The sequence below is a fragment of the Papilio xuthus genome, unplaced genomic scaffold, assembly GCF_000836235.2.
Source record: "Papilio xuthus unplaced genomic scaffold, Pxut_1.1 DF828258.1, whole genome shotgun sequence".
In the NCBI taxonomy this organism is placed as follows: domain Eukaryota; kingdom Metazoa; phylum Arthropoda; class Insecta; order Lepidoptera; family Papilionidae; genus Papilio; species Papilio xuthus.
In genome coordinates, this window is record NW_013530391.1 from 2042328 (window position 1) to 2062597 (window position 20270).

At 32.7% G+C, this 20270-nt stretch overlaps 1 protein-coding gene across 2 annotated transcripts in view; it reads right to left on the minus strand.

Annotated features, from left to right (window-relative positions):
* Positions 1–20270, minus strand: part of CrebA (Cyclic-AMP response element binding protein A) — an 84331-nt gene that overhangs the window by 62683 nt on the left and 1378 nt on the right. The window lies entirely within an intron of this gene.

Genomic DNA, 20270 nt, shown 5'->3' on the forward strand with positions numbered 1-20270 from the left:
TTAATGTTATGTTACACATTATCTACAGCTTTCATAATGTATTCATAGCGATAGGTTTTCAACTTGAAAATGGATGTTCAACATGTCTTTGAGAAACCTTTTAAGTTAAACATGTCATAACAATTGTAGTTACCCACGTTTCAACTTCTATAGATTTGAATTCCGGTGACTAGTATATGTGTTTTATGTGCAATATTGCTAAAAGATCAAAACTAACTCATTTTAAAGCCTTACAAAATTATAAATTCGTTGTTTTTTATTATAATCTACACCAAATAAAGAGTATGGATTTTTTATTAACAATATTAGTTTATAAGATTTACGTTGCCTTGTGTATGAAACGGCCAAAGTACCTAAGACGATAACAAGAATAATACGATCTAATATGCAAAAAAAGGTGCTTAAATAAGCTTTAGTTAGAAAGAGGTAGCTGCAGAATGAAGTTACATTTCTCTTGCTTCTAAAAATCAAAATACTTTTTTTTTAAATCTTAAGTTGTATTTATTAAGTTGTCGGTGCGTTTCAACATAACTGTTCATCGAGTTCTAAGAGAACAAAATTTATTCGTGACTTGCGTCACGATACGGTACTTCCAAGTACGTACAGACGGACATCCGTGTTCCGACCGCACTAACAATAATATTTAATGTATATAATCTGGATATTTTATTAGATAAGCAGTGTCAGGAAATCGTGTGCTGAGTTAAATTACATCGACTTAAATAGCTTTATTTTCATAACATAAATAAGTACTGCTCTTATTTTTGTAACCTCTTCTTTTTACTCACTCGTTCTTTTTTTTGCTCATGTAACAGGACAATATGAAGACAAAAATAAAATAAAGAAAAAAATATTTCAAAACAGAATAAACAGTGTTCGTTTTCCACTAAATTAAATTCATGTTAGTTTGTCGAAACACATAGTTACAACTATAAAATTGTATGGCCAAGTTAGTAGATCATCATCAGTTCACTATATGTCCCCACCGAGGGGCTCGGAGCCTACCCTAAGTTAAGGGTGATTAGGCCATAGTCAACCATGCTGGTCAAGTGCGGGTTGGTTGACTTCACATATATCTTTGAATTACTTCTCAGATATGTGCAGGTTGCATCACAATGTTTTCCTTCACCGTAAGAACGTCGGATAAATGTGCATATGTAAATCGGAAATCGAAAAACACATTGGTACATGGCGGGATTCGAACCCAGGACCTGCAGATTGCAAGTCCTTGACCACTGAGCCACCGACGCGCGTTAGTAGATATAGACTAATATTTAAAAGCAATATTATAACATCAAGAGCTTTGTAAATGTCATATAGTCTCTTCTAATGAAATGCGCTTCTAATAAAAATCCTGTTATGATAATCAAACAAGGAGCCTTACTGAGCGCTTAGAAACTCTGTATCTTACGAGTATATTGGAATGTTACTAATTGAATCGACAACCAATAAACTTTTTTAAATCCATTAAATGTTTCCATTATGCAGTCTATATTGATATTAGTTGCAGATTTGGTTGCAACAAATATGCAAAAGATAAAGTATGTTTTTATATTAATCTGTTTTGTATCTAGAATTTTCATACGTAAGTTTTCACTTCTTGAAGTGAAAGTAAGTGCAAGGCAGAGATGCATAAAAATCGAAGTAAATTATTACTTTCATATTAATGTCAAAATCAAAAGATTAAAAAAATAATTAATATTTAAATACATAATAATATTGATTAAAAAAAAGAACAGTACTAGTAATTATAATACCGGTAAGAGAACATCCAAGTGTAATGAAGACATACTTTTTATAACACAAACACGCTGTATAAGCATGCGACGATGAAGTCATCTTAATAAGGTCTCATGTTATTGCCCACGAGTTGTAACTATTTTTTTTAATAGAATTATAAAACAGTAATCCATTGTTAATCTGCTTTCAAGACCGTATCCGCAGTTTTAGAGAATGGGCGTTTCAAATCATGGGGTATATCGTATTGTTAATTTTATGGTTACGGGAAAGTATCCAAAAATTTAGATTTTGATCACAAGGATTGTTAACGAGATCAAAAAACAGGTTTATCAATTTGAAATTGTCACTGTCATGTCTCAATTAACGGCTGCCATCTTGATTTTATAAAACCATAATACTGGCTGAACACGGCATGCGTTCAATGCCAAAGACAAAAGTTTCATTGCCGATTTTTTTTTCTGTAGGACACAAACCTTTCCTTTAGACCTCTGTATATTTTCTGAAGTTTATATAAAGTTTTTTGTAGTTCTTTAAACACATAAAAACATAATAAACATTTTTATTTATATCAGATAGATGTCATTGAACCACATGGGCGTTACCAAAGAGGTGTCGAACTTTTTTTTATCAATAATGCCGTTACTTTACGCTCTACGTATCGTGTTTTTATTGCCTTTATAGAGTAGTGCAAAAAGTACTTAATTGAACTTACACTTAGTTGAAGATTGATTTTCTTAGTAAAGTTTTATTACAAACTGAAAGAGTATGCATAAAACATAAATATTACTTTGGCACTTCTTTAATATAAGACCTTCATATACTTAATAACTTTGACTTAATAAAAAGTTTGTTATTCATAGTTTTATTTAATGTAATATTTCTCGTCAAGTTTATCCTTTTGGTAACTTGAGGAAGGATGACTAAAATGACAAAAGATTAATTTTTAAAAACGAAAAGTTAACACCATAGAGTTGGGTCCGCGATTTCAGAGTTGTTGCCTACTTTTAAATGACGGCTGAGGGGACGCACGGAAAGAGAATATTTCCTCTACCTATGTGTCCCGTCTTCCGCCAAATCCACTTTCCATGCTTTCCTTATAATAAAGTGGAAAGATAGAGGATTAAAATTACATGGCACCGAAGAAAATTACAATTGACTTCATTCACTAGACGACGTATTTGTAGCCACGCTCCGTCACCCAACTACAAGCCTATCCGTACGACTTTACCTACATTCTTTACATTTTTTTTCGTACACTGTATTGTGAAACGTAATAATATTTATTATCTGCATTGTAGATAGTAATTGACGGATTCAGAGCGTGACTAGAAAATAAGAATGGTGCGTATAGTTTTACGCTGAGTATTATGTTACAATTTTATGAAGTAACTAGCTGTCACCCGCGATTCCATTCGCCCGGTATTAAAAAAAAATAATAATAAGGAATCTAGATATCCTTCCAGACTATGTTCTACATGTATTCCAAATTTCATAAAGATCCATTGAGCTGTTCCGAAGATACACAAACAAACATCCATCCATCTAAACATTGACTTTAATATTATATTAATAAGATAGTATAAGAAAGATATTGAATGAAACTGATATATGATTGGGTATATTTTTAATAATATAATACTAAAGTTTGTTTAAACAATGAAAAACCACGAACATATCCACCAAAGAAAACATTCGCATATATAGTAAGTAATCTTTGATTTCTGGTTAACTTTAAAATTTATATGAATGTATCATTTATTCCCTGACACAAATAACAATAAGTTTCCTTCATATAACAACGATTTTTTTAATAAATGTTAATAAATTGTACTAATGTATGCAATCAAAGAAAGGTAAAATAACTTTAATTTGTACAAAGTCCAAGAAATATAAAAACCTTAGTATAATTCACCAATACTGCTGTATCGATAATTTTGTTAAATGTTAAACAAATATCTTTCAAATTACTATAAAATAATTGAGAAATAATGCTCTGTAACACAATTCCTCCAAAAAGTATTTAAACTTATCAGAGTCATCAGATATCATAGTCTATCGGCGTTTAAAAAAAAAGATGATTTCGTCAAAATTTTACGTTCCCTTGACTTTCATCCAATCGACAAGAAGGTAACACACTAGCTTGTTATAATTATGAAATTATCGAGGTAACGGGTTTTAGGCGGATACCGGTTGGCGCAGTCAAAAAGCGTGGCAATTTGTTCGTGAGAGTGGGCTACATAAGACAGGTCGGCGTGGGATTGCCGACGCTAGGGAAGCGTTATCTCTAGGCTCGTTCAATGCTGAGAACTTAAGATAAAAAAAAAACTACGAAATCTATTCGCTGATATTCACAGCGGACCCAAATCTATGAGGATTTTCACAGACTTGCGCTTGTAAGTGGAGTAAACATATTTAAACGTTATTCTTATAAAAATATAGTACTTGGTTACCCTGGTAAATACGAATTACTAATAAAGTGATGAAATATGAATAATATTTTTCGATCTTACCTATAGAAAAAGTTAAGTTTATGATTAAGTTGGTTATCGATAAAACACGAATAAAATGACATTTTGTAAAAATGATTCCTAGTTAGATCGATTTATTGCCAACGAAACCCCATATATACTAAATTTTATGAAAATCGTTGGAGCCGATTCCGAGATTCCAATTATATATATACAAGAATTGCTCATTTAAAGATATAAGATAAGCTCATAATAACAAAGGAATTAAAGATGCGTTGACAGGTCAAAACATATCAGATAAATACCGTAATATGAAATAAAAAGTTATTACCTTAAATAGCCATTAATGGCAAGTAGGAAATGTGAACAATATTTGTGTTAAGAAACGGCATGATACATTACTTTTTAATTACTTCGCGAGTCGACATTAATAAAACGTTGCCCTGTCTAATCCAACGCGAAAACACTAATGGCGTTTCTATTGTAAAATGAAGATAATAGCGTCTTAAAAGTAAAACTTTTTCTGTAGTTATCTTATCATGATATTTGAATATAAACGAACTGGGTAACATTATTGTAATCGTACTATTATTATAAATGCGAATGTTTAGATGGATGGATGTTTGTTTGAAAGTATCTCCGAAACTGCTGCACGGATCCTGTTGAAATTTAGCATGAATACATAGACTACTAATTTATTTATTTTTTATCAATTCCGTACCAACGCATTCGCGGGCGATAGCTAGTAAATCTATAAAGAAAGTTTCATATCAAACTTACCTACAAGAAAAACTCGATCGATCTATTTCACAAATAATCATTCTTATGAATAGGGCCACAGTGTCGTATTATTTGGCATTTAGACATGACGTCATAGAGAGTGGTACGGCGATCAGTGTGTCTGTATGTCGCAACTGCAATGCATACCGTCTGATGCCCCGGCCCAGATCCGTGCCAGACCGACCGACGCTCGAATAATCCGGTCAATGAATTACCGACGTATTATAACAGCGCTTAATTCCACTGTCGCTGTTCTTGCAACTGACAAAACGATCAAGAATTTCATATATCATTTTGTACACTAAAGTCCTTCGTATAGAGTTTACTTCTCGGGTAAGTTGTTAAGATGCAACATTCCATGCAAAGATACACGCAAAGATCAGTCTCTTACCAATCTCTCTTTTAGTAGTTCTATCAACAGTGTGTCAACCTTACTGTTTCTGAGACAAAAATATCTGAATAAAACATATCGTCAACCCTGTCTTTGACAAAACAGTGATACCAATATGTCTTAAACGGGAATTTTGGTCTCAGAAACCCACTGTTTATCATTTCTTGTCATCACGGGTAATCTACGAATGCTTTATTCCTCATTGATACTAAGTTTATGAACTCTTTGGATATTGTTGATAGCATTTGTTCTGCTCTGTATTTTTGATCACATGTCACATATAATATTTCTAACAAGCGGTACGGAAGCGAAGCCAAAGACAAAAGCTAGTTAGGTTTAAAAATAAACTAGCGCAACGAGATCCGCTCTAGTGGGAGCCATTACAAGCGTAATTATATTATATGGCTTACTTGTACTTACCCGTGTATCGGAGGTGATTCAAAACTCAACCAATTATGGAGCTTGTGTCGCTAAATTCTTAAATACATTGTTTCTTTGTTTCTCAACCGATGTACGACTTTAATCGTTACGGCACTGATTTTAGGTGTCATTTTTTTATTATTTTCTAAGAAAAATTATATTATTTTATACAGTGAATGATGATTCTTGTACTAAAGTCCTCTATAAGTTGATTCATTTAAGACAATGGATATATCATCAGATAAACATAACTGTATTAAAATAAATAAAACCTATCATAGAATAGAACCGTGTTTTAATAATGCTGTGAAAAGGTGTGCTTTGCGCACGAAGCCGGGGCGGTTTGCTAGTGATATAGTAAGGTTACAACCAATTAAAACGAGACAACAAACTGTGGATTCCCAAGACCAAAATCTCCGTTTAAAACCTATCGTATCTCTGTTTTGGCAAAGATGAAAGACAGGACTGACGACATTATTTTATACAGAGATTTTAATGTCAGAACCCCATGGTAATTGATTCGTCAGAGCTTGTCAACAGCGCAGCTATCACTTTTATCTGGTTGTGTTGTAAACATTTAAAAAGTCGATCTCGGAAACCGCGCCCCGTTCACTTCCTTTTACAATCACTAGTCGTCACACATTCCGCTTTCAAATAACTTAATTCATCAATAAAATATACGTAAACAAGTAAAAGTAAAATAAAATTAATTTTAAATGTAATAAAAACAAAGTACAGAATTAATAAATAATTTAATTTCATGTTACAATTTTCGTTTACGTCATAATTTACATTAAAAAAAATTAGTATGTAAGTTTATAAATGTATGTTTTAAGCATAAAATTCAATAAAAGATATTGTTTTATATTAAATAAATTCCAAGGCAAAATAACTACATCAAAAGTAATTACACGCCGTGGACCTCCGCAACCGTTGTCTTAGCAGTTGCGATGCGTTACGCTCATTTCCCACACATGTTAAAATCATTACGTACATTATAAATTTCACTGTTCGTCCGTTCAACGTCCATGCATGTACGCAGATTACAAATTATTATAATATAAAACGAATAACTTTGTCTTACAATTTTAATGCTATAAACAGTGCAATCTAGCGACTTTTTAAATCAGTTTCTGTTCCCTTAAAATCTTAAGTAAATGTAGCAATACAAAAAATATAATTCAGTAAGTAATATTAATTTAATTTGATGCAAATTATTATTTATTGATGCAAAAATCATTTGTTATTGTGTCGTTTATAAATTGATGTCTAATTGTGTCGTCGGGCGGAGTAAAGGACGGCTCGGAATGGATTACGTTCGGATCGCGTGCCCCATTTACCTTGTGCCACTGCACTGTTTGTCTGACTCGCTTTATCATCGACGTTCGCTATTTCTATTTACAAAACAACTACTACTTACTATCACGTCTTAACAAGGTCTAAAGGTAAAGAAATTATCTGGAAAATCCAAATATGTGAATGAGAAGCGTAGCTCAACAGCTTTTTACTTTTTATTTCTTATAAAATTTAAATTTAGAATGCGTTAAAGCCACATTTAGGTGCTCAAGGAAAAGGCAACTAACGGATCCGGTATTTTGTATTAAAATTAAACGATACCATTTAAAACACAGAGCACCGAAATCCTTGTTGGTTTGATTTATGACACCTTTAGCGACGTAATCGATTAAAATTGTAAACTAAGATTGTTGATATGCCCTTTAATGATCATATTTCCGCTTTCAATGTCTTATCATAACAGCTTATTTAAAGGTCTGTGAACACAAGGTACGATAGCTAGTATTTTTTTTATCTATTACCTCCATTGGAATGTCTCTGAGTCATTCGATCACAAGTGAATGGTGCGCTAGAGCGTGCAAAGGAGAGAGCCAAAATCGTTGTCGTATCGTTGACGTCCCGTGAGTCAGCCCACGTCCAGGAATTTGTGATTCATTGAATTGCGATTCCTAAACCTTTCATGGCACACTAACCAAATCGTTAATATGGAGACATCCATAAATATTTTAGACCTACGGGTTTTATAATCGTAGCAATATTGCTTTTAATTTGTGATTGTAAGTTTTTAAGATTTTTTGAAACAATATTTTCATGTCACCGTCTAAGTAATATTTTGATGTGTCAGAATTTAAATTTTTTAGTCCGGAAAGTCTAAAATTCTTTAGATAATTGTAAAATTTTTCAACCTATGTGAATCTTCTACGAATTCCTTTTCCGTTACTTTAGGAAGTACTGAATTAGATTACAATTTGAAATTCATCGCCATCAACCATGCGTAACTTCAATGCCGCTTGGTTAACAAATAAGAATTTCTACACTGATCGAATCTATGAAAAATAAACCTTAACGTCTTTATAACTTACTAGTAGTAACCCGCGACTTCGTCCGCAAGGAATTAAAGAAAACATCTAACATAAAATATAGTTTATGTCACGCCAATGATAATTATGTTGTCCTATATTTGGTCAAAACTTGTAATGATACGATGACATAATCTTCGACGTGGTCATTAAATACCTTAGAATTATTAAAATTATGTAAAATATTTAAAAGATTAAAATCATTAAATGTTCCCAATAATTTCAACTGTCGTATCTATTACAACATTTTTATTATACTTTTTTCAATAAAGTAGTGTATGGGAATCATGTTGTTAAACAATGGAAACTCACCGTAGAATTTTATTGGATTCGTCCTAACTAATTTACTTATGACATAAATGATGCGCTCGGCCCAGATTCATTGCAAATATCTTACGTAACAATTACGTGAACCATTTGTTACACATCGTGATAAATGATCCTGCACTCGATTACAGACATGTCTTATGTCATCTGCTTTCACACATCGTATTTACATGTGATCGGAGAAATTTATTTTTATTCCGTTTCCCCTTTATATATAACTTCTATTACATCTAATTACATTTACAATAGCATTAGCTGTCGCTTGAGATAAAGCGGTCGTCCGCGCGGAACAAAAAACATATTTAGTAGTCTATGTGTTCTCCCAGTCTGTCTGTTCTATTCTATATGTATTCCATATTCCATCGAGATCCGTTCAGCCGTTCTGGAGATATCTTAAAACAAACATTCATCCAAACATTCGCATTTATAATATTAGTAAGAAATAAGATTATTTTATTTAATAAGATTAGAAATCAAATCGAAAAATAAAAATTTAGAACATATTCGTTTGACTCCTATGTCTGTAGAAATCGTATGGAATTAGAAAGCAAAACAGATTTTCTAGCACAGTCAAAAATCCTTTCAAGTCCTTTCAATTCTTTAGTCACGGCCGTGATTATTCTCTGCAAATGAAAAAAGCGCGGTAAAATGCGTAGTAATAAAATGGCGTCAGTTGTAAGTGCATTCGGCGACGCTGTGCACTTTAATTGGATTTTTATCGGCGTACGATTACGTAATTGAGATTGTGCAGAGAAACTCGCCGAAATATGCCCTCCGATAACCTAAGAGAGTGTACCACTCTAACATCGATTAAAAATATTAAATAAAAAGAAATTAAATACTCCAAGCCAGTATTAATATTATTAAATTAAAATGCCCTGTTAAAAATCACAAAATATTCAACCTCCTTACGGCAAACTATTTCGATAAGGAAAATTAACTAATTAACAATTTGGGTATTGTGTATCAATATACCAAACGATTACTAAAGTTATATGAATTTGTAAAATAATTAAACTGAATAAAAATTACTACATAACTCAAAAGTGGCATACAAACTTATTATTGGACCATAAATTTCGATGCTGAAATACTTGTATGGAAACGTATCTTCATCTCAGTCATTCTCCTTGAAAAACCTGAGACAACAATTTGCCTTTGTAATGATGTTTCGACAGTGGAAACAGTAGTTAGAACATCGGACGCCGGTGTTTAACATCGGAAGCACGGTCGTCGATTCCTTTGTGAAAGTTTACATTTTGACTGAATGGCAGGAACGAGGCACGTTTTATAATCTGTATCAATAGATTATAAAGATAAAAGAGAAACATTTCGTTTCTCTCACGATCCGAGTCTATTATGGGCTGTTTACAAAAGAATTACTATCGAGTATTATCGAGATTTATCCATTTGGTATCCAAAATTAGTTTTTTTTAGAAGAGAAAAAAATATGGTACGTTGTTTAAGAGTAAAAAGAAATCACATTGGGTCTTTGGTGCCTTAAATTTGTTTGGAGGGAAGAAGGAAGAGAAGATTGTTTAGTAGATTGTTAAATAAGAAGGCGTTGAGTAAGGGTTATGGGATCCATGGCACATAGGTTCATGTAACGACGCCACATAAAAATTTTCTAATGCTACCTGTACGCTATTTATATGAAATTAATATGTTATTATAGTTTGAATAATAAAATATTATGCAAAGTAATCGGAAAGTACTCGATGATATTACGCAAATCAACCCCCGCACCAAATCTATTTTCTATATCGGCCGCAATATGTAATATTTTGTTATCAACTGGGAATAAGTGGATTACTCGAGCGTAGGCGAATAAAATTTATCGTTTGATAAAGTTTAACTAACTGAACTTCGTCTTATTAGGGTTACGTAAGCTAGGGCTATTGTCCAGTGAAACCGACCACTATGAATCCGGTCGAAATAGTAGCTTGCTTTATTAATGGGGACAAAAAAAAATCAAGAAATTAAAGTACAATCACGCAAGGAATTCGATATAATTTTTATCGAATATGCGTTTTTAAACATTAAATTTAGCTACTGATAAAAATAAAATACGATAGCATTTCGTAAGTCAATTTTTTATCATTATTTTTTTTTTAATGAACCGTACGACAGGTTTGTTTTTGTTTCGCGTTGGCAACACAATGGTTGTGTTTTTAATAACCATAAGCAAACAGAAGATTGATTATCTGGTGTGTATTGTGAGTAAGGTGACCGCGACATTACCTCTGTCACATTGACCCGTGCATTTATCTCCGCCTGATTATATTAGATAGCTTCGCAAATTTATTTTACTTGTGCCACTTCCAAAAAAAAACATATTATCTTTTAAACCATCATGACGTAATTACACTTTCGTATAATTAATCCAGTGTCCGACTAGTTTCGAGCCTGATTATGACCCACTGAAAGTGAATTTCTGGGACCAAAATCCCACCCTATTTTGTTAAATATAATGACATGTTGATGATATGCTTTATACAGAGATTTTGATTTTAAAAACGGAAAGTAGAAGATGTTTTTGTGGTATTTATGTCTATTTAGTCTTCTTTCCCTTCCTGCTCTTTTTCTTATAAGGAAAGGATGGAGAGTAGAAGTGGACTTTCCGGATGAGAGGATGCTTGGAAATGTTTTCTTTCTGTGCATCCTCTCCTCCGTCGATTTAAGGTAGGCAACGCATATGTAATTGCGTATGTATGTGGGCAACGGTCACTTCGCTATTTCAGCGATTTCAGGTGGCCGCTCGCTCGTTTGCCACCTTATTATATAAAAAAAAATATATATTTGTGACCTGCTGTATCCAAAATGTTTGTCTGATTTCAACGACTACGTTAGCATTCATTGTTTTAATGTGACATCATATTAATATCATGTTAACTTCATGAATATTATCTTTGTTTTAAAAACAAACTAACGGTCAATGAATGCGATAGATTATATCGTTTTTAATATAAACTATATCGAAATTATTACGAAAAATGATTTTGTACGATTTTATCCTTAGCACTATCGAGCTTCACTTTGACCTTTTGATAGACAACTTTGTAATACAATAAAAAATATTTAATTATCACGGATTTACCAAAAATGTAACATAATGAAAACTTATCCCTGAAAACTAACATTGGGTTAATGTTATACATAAACACGTGTGTTATTTATTAGATAATATAATGTATAATATTGGATATATAATTTACAATGTTATATGCATCGAGTATTTCTCATAATTGGCGAATAACGATAAAGCTGTAACATCGAAAGAGGAAAATGATTATTTTCCTGTACCGAAGCTGTCTTGTTTATATAATAGCTTATAATGCATTTAAATTCTATAACAATCAAGTTCTAATTGTAATTAATTATTTTTGTTTAAATGCGCAATAATTTTCATACGACGTTTATTACATGAGATATGGAACTTCAACTTTAACTTATAATTTTCCGTGAACTTCAATTATCGTAATATAATATAATACATGTATACAAATATTATTGTGGTCTCTGTTTATTTAAAGAGGATGATAAGGACGGCAATATTGTTACAATAAGTGTTATGACCTACGAATTGAAACGTAAAATCATTCCATGTCCTTTTGCCGAACGACCTTGACTTTTGTCTGACGGGTAAAAACCGGCAAATTAACAGAAAATATTGTAAATTTAGCATTTGCAATGACGTCATCGTTGTTTTTTTAATATTTAAATGTTATAAAAATAGATATATTTTCTTATCTTTAAATACTCGTCTAGTTAGATTTGACAGTTGACTTGTAAAGATTACAGGGTAAAGAAACAATTATGAATGTATTATATTATCATTTATATGGTATAAAAATTGAATCTACAATTTATAGGAAAAAATGTCAATATTGCAATAACGAATTACAAGTACATTTCGTATTGGTAATGCGCATTCGTGTCTAATCATAAAACATAGTTTTACCAAAGGTTTACGTAACTCCGGTTATCGGTTTGGAATTAGTTGACGTACCACGTGCGTCTTATCGACACAGCCGTGGGATCGATTCGATATGTTGCCGTGAAAAAATCGAATAACTCACAATTTACAATGTTTCACGTTCAGTTTTACCTACTTTCTATATAAGTTTCACAAAATAAAAGTAATATAATATTACTTTGTTTAAATGGTTAACACTAGAGAATTCGCATCTGTCTACTCCAGAAGAAAAAAGGTACTCTTGTCACGTTTAGTGTGTAGGTACATATGTAAGCAATTATTACTCTCTTTGCAAGAAATTTCATTTTCTACCGCTAGAAGAGAGGAGGCGTGTGGTAGATTTAGTTTTCCTTCACAATATTCTAAACGGTACGATCGATAGTTACGAGTTCCTCAAAAAAGTAGGCATCATGGTACCCACTCGTGGACTTCATAAGCGTGAACTTAACATATATACACTGCGAGTTAAGAGCAGGTACCGGGAGAACAGTTACCTAGTGCGAGCGTGCAGAAGTTATAATGCAATCTCTTAGCATATGGATATATTTAATATGTCAGCGTTTAAAATCAAACGTCTACTTAATGATTGCTTCTTCAGTTCTTGTTTCGGATTTATTAATCAAAAAAGTAAATTATATTACCCGTGCAGTTTCCATGTGTGACAACTTTTTATTAGCTTTAACTTTCCATTTACATTTATTTCATCATTATTATTTATTAATCTTATTCTTAATATATTACATTTTATATATAAAATAAAAATTTATACAAAATATATTATATTAAAAATAGAGCATCACCAGCTGCGGAGTCCCATGAATCAAACAACCAGTGGTTAGTGCTGCAGAGACAAGAACCTTCTCACGATGCGTGCGGTTTCTAGGATAAATGCCTTTTGTATCGGGCCCTTAATCCAACTGTTTAGCGAGAGCTTCTTGAGATGTACATAATTAATTATTACATTGTTAGTTAGCTGTAAGTTGACCTGTTAATAAATAAAATAAAAATTAAATTAAATTTTAATTTTCAATTTAGTGGAAGGTGACTGGAATTTGCAAAGTAATACGAAACAGTTTAAAACAGTTACTACCAATTGAATTATAATTCTATTATCTGATCTATACTTGTTACATAGTTTGATTACAGTTAAAATGTTATATTTAAATATCATACTAAACATACGCGTGCATATTCTGTATATTGCTGTTTCATACGCTTACCGCTAGCTAACTGAATTGTTAATTTGAAATTACATTTTTTGTGTCCGTGTGTTTTTGCTTATAGGATCGATTTTATGAATATTCGTAACGAGTAATATGTAGTAATTTCCTGAATGCATGATAATAGCTTAATTTTCTATTTTAATACATTAGTACATTTACAGTTGTACATCAAATTATGTGGAATCCTGTACTTATTCCTTAATTTTATGAATGCAAAGTGTAATCTAATTATATAATTGCAGGGACATTTGTGTTGACACATATTTCTTTCAATGCTTTCTTTATGTCTTTTTAAAGATAATATGGGTATTTCGCTATCGATTGCGTCTAAACAATTTATAAAAATCCCATTGGACCGGTTGATTCTACGGTCCGGTGTAACGATCGCGGTTGATATTTGGATCCGCGCAACGGGTAATTCCCAAAAATTAAAAGGATGACTAAAGTTACTATAATCGAAACTCACAGAAAGTGTACACAGCTATGTAAAAGATATAACATTCTTGTCTGCAGTTTTTAGCTAAAAATTAAAAGGTCCAAACGTTTTTTAATACGGAGAAAGCGGATTTCCAGTGACTTGTTGCCTGACATCGATAAGAATAAGATACTTATAATTAGTCGTACAAGAACGTAATGAATGGTTGTTTGCGTGTACATTGAAGTGCGTTTAATAGCACTTTGAGCTTGTGCTATATACAGCGAGCTATGGAACGTATAATCAGATGTTTTCTCAAACGTGACCGCACGTTTTCGAGACGTCTCTTCAAACATTACAGATGATGTGCGTCTCTCTCCAGTGCGTCCTATTGTCACTTATTGTATGCATCCGGTGGAAACGATGGCCATTCTACTCATCGACATTAGTAATAAGGGCTAAACAGGAGTTTTGTTCTTCATTGCTTGATAGAAATGTATTTAGATTTCTTAATTCAGATATTCTTATTAAATTAAGACTGAAATAAATCAATACAACACCTGGTGAGAACTAGTTTCTAACAAGTGACGTTGCAAAGTAACGGAGCGCGCTAAAATCTAGAAATTATTATTTCAAACCCGTAACAATCGAAGTTAAGGAAATCAAATTAATTTCACAGAAGCCGTTATGATTGGTTAGTTTTGGCGAAGTCGCTAAAGTTTATAAGAATTATTTTACATATCGACTATAAACCGCATAAATACTGCATGGTTTAGCTCAAGATTTAGTCATAAGGGAATTATTACTTCGCTGTAACTTGTTGCTGCTTGCTTTTGCATTTCTTTACTCCATTGCTTCATTCCTACAGCGAACATTGTTATCTTCATAGTATTTTATATCATAGAAGTTGTATTCTTTTATATTTAAACAGTCTAGATAAACAGTTTCTATCAACTCACACATTGGATGTAATTAGAATCACCTACATGCATATTAAGTTTAATAGCTACCGTATTGCGTTCCGGACTTGCCGAATAGAGCCATGGCGGTGTGTCATTAACCGCGCTCGCTAACAAGAAAAATGTGCCGCTAGACGGTGCTAATGATGAATGACAATTGTTCCAGTCCAAAAGGCGACTCTCTAAATTCGTGAAGGCGCACCGGTGAGAGGAATGCAAACGAGTGAGCTCCCGCGCCTTTCACGACCGCACCGCGGCAGCGGCACCGCGCCTGCATCGCCTCTTCGAATGTTCCAAATACATAATCTATTTTAAAGTTTTTCTTTTTTTTTGCATATTAATACTGGCCATAAAATTGTCTTTTTTAAATTTTAAATTAAAACTGGATAGCATCTATTCTATTATCCTAAATTTTAACAAGAATAACCGTATAATTGCACATTTGCGCTATCGCCTAACAGAATTATTGCTTTTATAATATGAAGAGAATAAGGTGTAAACAGTAAATTTCGTCCACTTCTGTCTCTATTGTTTTAGTCTCATAAGTATCATTAAAAGAAAGTTATTGCTTAAAATGGCTTTCTAATGACCAAGTATTAGAGTCAAGTATTTAAATCGTGATCAGTTTGTGGCAAAGAGATATCGTGTTTAACATATTTTATTAAAAACATTTAGCGGGCTTGTTTTTATAACTCATGATTGACTAGGATTTAGTCTAATTAATTCAAGTTTTAAACTTCCTCTGTCCTGTATCTGAAAAATAAGTTTAATTAGGACAACTATCGAATAGTTTCATACAACGTTCTGTATGAATTTTCATAACAAATTATGATGTTCTGCAGAATTCTAACATTTATGACAATTGAAACTTCATTGTTATGTTAATAATGTTAACTTTCTTATTTCATATTAGTATGTTGATGAGCACTTCTATTTTTTTTATATCATAAGGTGGCAAACGAGCGAGCTGACATAAGTGAAATAGCGAAGTGACCGTTACTCATAGACATACGCAATTGCATATACGTTGCCTACCTATTAATCGACGGAGGAGAGGATGCACAGAAAGAAAATATTTTCCCTTTCCACGCATCTTCTCATCCGGAAAGTCCACTTCCACTTCCCATCATTTCCTTATAAGAAAAAGTGTGGGAAGGGAAAGAGGACTAAATTAGGCCTTCGGGACGCACACTCATCTTCTGCGTGGTCGTGGTTTATTATTATTTATTATGCTGTTCTATATCTAATCTATACTTGTTAATAGTTCAATAAATATGAAAAAGTATTTAGCCCAAAGACGGCACGAAGGATCCAGGGGGTTAGACAAAGTGCATTCGCTCCAAAGCGATTCCATAGCGAACTTCAAAATTGTATGGAGCTGACGCGCGACGATCGCGTGACTTATAGAAAGTTATATTCAGTTCTATATATTTTTTAAGTCCCCAGATCTTAACACGGCCTGTATGATTTTTATAAAACAAAATAGCAGATTATTTTAGACGTGTGTTTTCCAAACTTTCATCCTATCGTTATAATGTTAAGGCGTAGGCGTAGCTCCATTACAATATTGTTTAAAACGATAGCAATCGGTACGTTCGATAGATGATTCTCGTCGGGGACATATCGAGAGCACTTGTGTCAACATCTTGTTTTTGAAACAGCACTGGAGGTATCAGGCATGACGCAACAGCGCCTGTGTATTTACGCAATACCGCCATTGTTTCAGCATCACAAACAACCTATCTTGTTCACCACACGCTTCGTATCTGTAAATGATCTGAATTTAATCTGAAAATTATTTATAGACATTATATTAAACTATTGTCTAATATATCACTATTAATTATTACCTATGCTTTAATTTCTAATTTAGCTTCATAGTAAAAAAGGTCTTGACAGACAGATGGACGGACAACAAAGTGATCCTAAGGGATCCGTTTTTTTTACTTTGAGGTACGGAAACTTAAAAAATGAGAATGTTATTATAAGAAAGATGTTTTAATTTTAAACAAAACGAGACGTACTTTTAATTCTTTAATTTTCTAGATTTTTTTGTATAATTATGTTCCAAAGAATAAAAAGGAAAAAGATATACGACTCGATAAAATAAAGAATATAGATTATGCTTCAAATTCTTTCGTACAATAAGTGGGAATCTAAGCAATGATAATATTTGAGTTAAAAGCGTTTGTGTAATTCATTAACAATTTTATTAATAGGTAAAAGAAACAATAATGTACGCTGACTGATTATTTTAATACGTTTTAAATGAACGTCTTCGCTTTCAGTAGCGGCGACAAGGCAAAGGAAATTCAATTAACATTACAATGCGGCAGTCGTTCGTTGTTACTCAGTGCAGTTACAACCGTCTGTAGGGCCTTGATACGCGCACAGAACGGGACAGTCGTATGTGCATAAAGGGTCCTATAAAATATATTTTGCATCTTTGTAAAGTTATATTAAAACTAGCTATCGCCCGCGGTTCCGCGCGGAATAAAAAAAAAACTAAATCAGCAGCCTATGTGTTCAGCAGTTTATGTTTTACATCTGTGAAAAATTTCATCAAGATCTGTTAAGCCGTTCCGGATATACCTTTAAACAAATATCCATCCATCCAAACATTCACATTTACAATATTAGTATAATAGTAAGATAACGGTCAAGGTTGCGGGAGCGTCCTGGATGCGGGTGGCACAAGACCGGTCATCGTGGCGATCTTTGTGGGAGGCCTATGCCCAGCAGTGGGTGTCTCATGGCTGAGAAGAAGCAGAAGTATGATAACGTGGATTCAGATCAGGACGCTTTATATGGTTGTCAATAAAGCAATTACATATTTACAAAAATGTTTAAGTAAAATATGAACAAAGTAACATCAGATGTTATGTGTAATAGATCTTACTAATATTATAAATGTGCAAGTTTAGTTGGATGGATGTTCACTGATGTAATATTGCATATACGTAGAACATAGTCTGGATACACATAGACAAATTTACTATGAATTCCAGTCGTGCAATTCAGATTGAAAGTTAAGCTAGAAGATCTAATTTACAATAATCATAATGTAGTTAAATAAGATGTTAGAATAGAATAATTTATTATCGGTACACGCGTCGTGTGTTATTAGATTTGTGTGGCATGACCTTTAATCTGAATGCGTGTGTAATCACAATCCATACGGGATAGGACAGAGAAACAGAAATTATTTCCTTGATTGCGCAAGTTCAAAATACTCATTAAACTGATTATCTTGTACAATGTAACATGATCTCTTACATATACATACAAACATAAAAGATATATTAATTATTTTGAATCATGCCTTAATATTGTTCTTATACACTTCAAAAGCATCCCTAAAAAACGACAATAGGCGGATCACGAAGTCGTGGTTCGAATCCTGCCATTCGATTATTGTCGTAAACCATATTAAGACATGCACACAAGCGTAGAGTTAAGTTGGAATGGTATTATACAAGAAAATTTAGTAAATGAATAAAAGTCTGCTAATATTAAAAAAAAACCCAATGAGTTTATGTGAATAATAGTAGTTGGGCATTTTTGATGATGTTTCGACAGTGGAAACTTACGGCAAAATTTTTATTTTTTGATTTTATCTTTGATGATGATTAATGTGTTATGATTAATGAATACAGAGAAAGTATTGCAGTTGTTTATCGCAAATGTATTTTTAAATTGTATTTATCCCTGCATCGCGGCAAGTGTACATCTCATGACGCACCCGACACCGGATGGACGTCCATTTTGGAAACAGGAAGTATTTATGTATACTTATTTTAAATGCGGGCAACATAATAAAAAAAATACGCGACAACTATAATGAAAGATTTTGTTGAATTGAGGATTAGAAGATCAAGTTTGTTGTTTAGATGTTAAATGAAATAAGTATTATAAAACTGCTTACAATAAAAATCAATAATTTCTACTGACCACTTTTTATGACTTTAACAAATACGATGTATGTTTGTGTAGGTAGTAGTTGCTTCGTGACATTTACAAAAAAAATCTATATGTTAAGCATCCTGCCTCACTAGTAAGGTTTAACATGGTAATAAATATACTTCATAAAAAACGGACCCCGGGCCTCCGAGTTGAAGGCGTCAGGTCGACGCACCATCGTGTACCGTACGCTACCATAAGAAATATACGCTTCGCCAACCCGACCAAATGTAGAGGGCACCCACCCGCAACCGACAACTTGACGCGCGTCAACACCGCACCTGCGTCGGGTTTTAGCTAACAACATTCAACCGTGACGTCACCGCATAGCAGAGAAAACAAGTTACAAGTGCTTTTTAAAAGCCGCCTCAAAAATCCTAAAATTTCCACAGTTATAAAAACATACGAGTTTTCACAGACGGTATACATGTATAAAAACATGTATGACTGTCCCTCTAATTGAAATTCGAAAAAAAGAAGCATAAAGCTACGCTTTTGTACATATATTTGGGTACAAAACACACAGTAATAGGTCATCTACAAATATAATATAATATTATATAAAAAAATATTTTTACACACGTCTATCTCTGTCATTACGTTATTTATAGATTTAAGTCTAATTGACTCTATTTGTAAAATAGGTGGCTAGCGAGTACAATAAATAACAACTAAAAATTAAAAATAAGAAAAGCTACGAATCTACTGCCATAATCTGTAAAAGAGAAGTCTGGCTTACGAAGCCTCACTTACAAGAACGAAATGTAATATAGGTACTTGTATTGTAGGGTAACCTTTCTCCATAAAAGTAAAAAGAAATAGTTAAAAGATCATTTCAAACCTTTCAGTAAATCACAGTAAGTAACCTATTCCTAGATATATCACTATCGAGGGGTTGCAGATACTAATCTAAATTAATTTCAAATTTGTAAATGATAACACAATTATGATTTTTCTAATTAATACTAATTAGATTTAAAAATAGGATACAATATGCCTTGTCTTTTGGACCTACGATGTGTTGATTTAAGATGTCATTTTATTTTGGGTTTCCACATGTGTCCTATAAAGAATGTTTTCGGCAGTAAAATTCTTTGTATGAGAAAATACGAATTACATCAACACAAGGTTACTGGTATTGTACCTTCGACCTTTAAAATGGATTTCCTTGATTCAATTTCTAAGAAATATTAAAAGCAAATTGTGTTCGCGATAAATAGATAATTGACTACATTA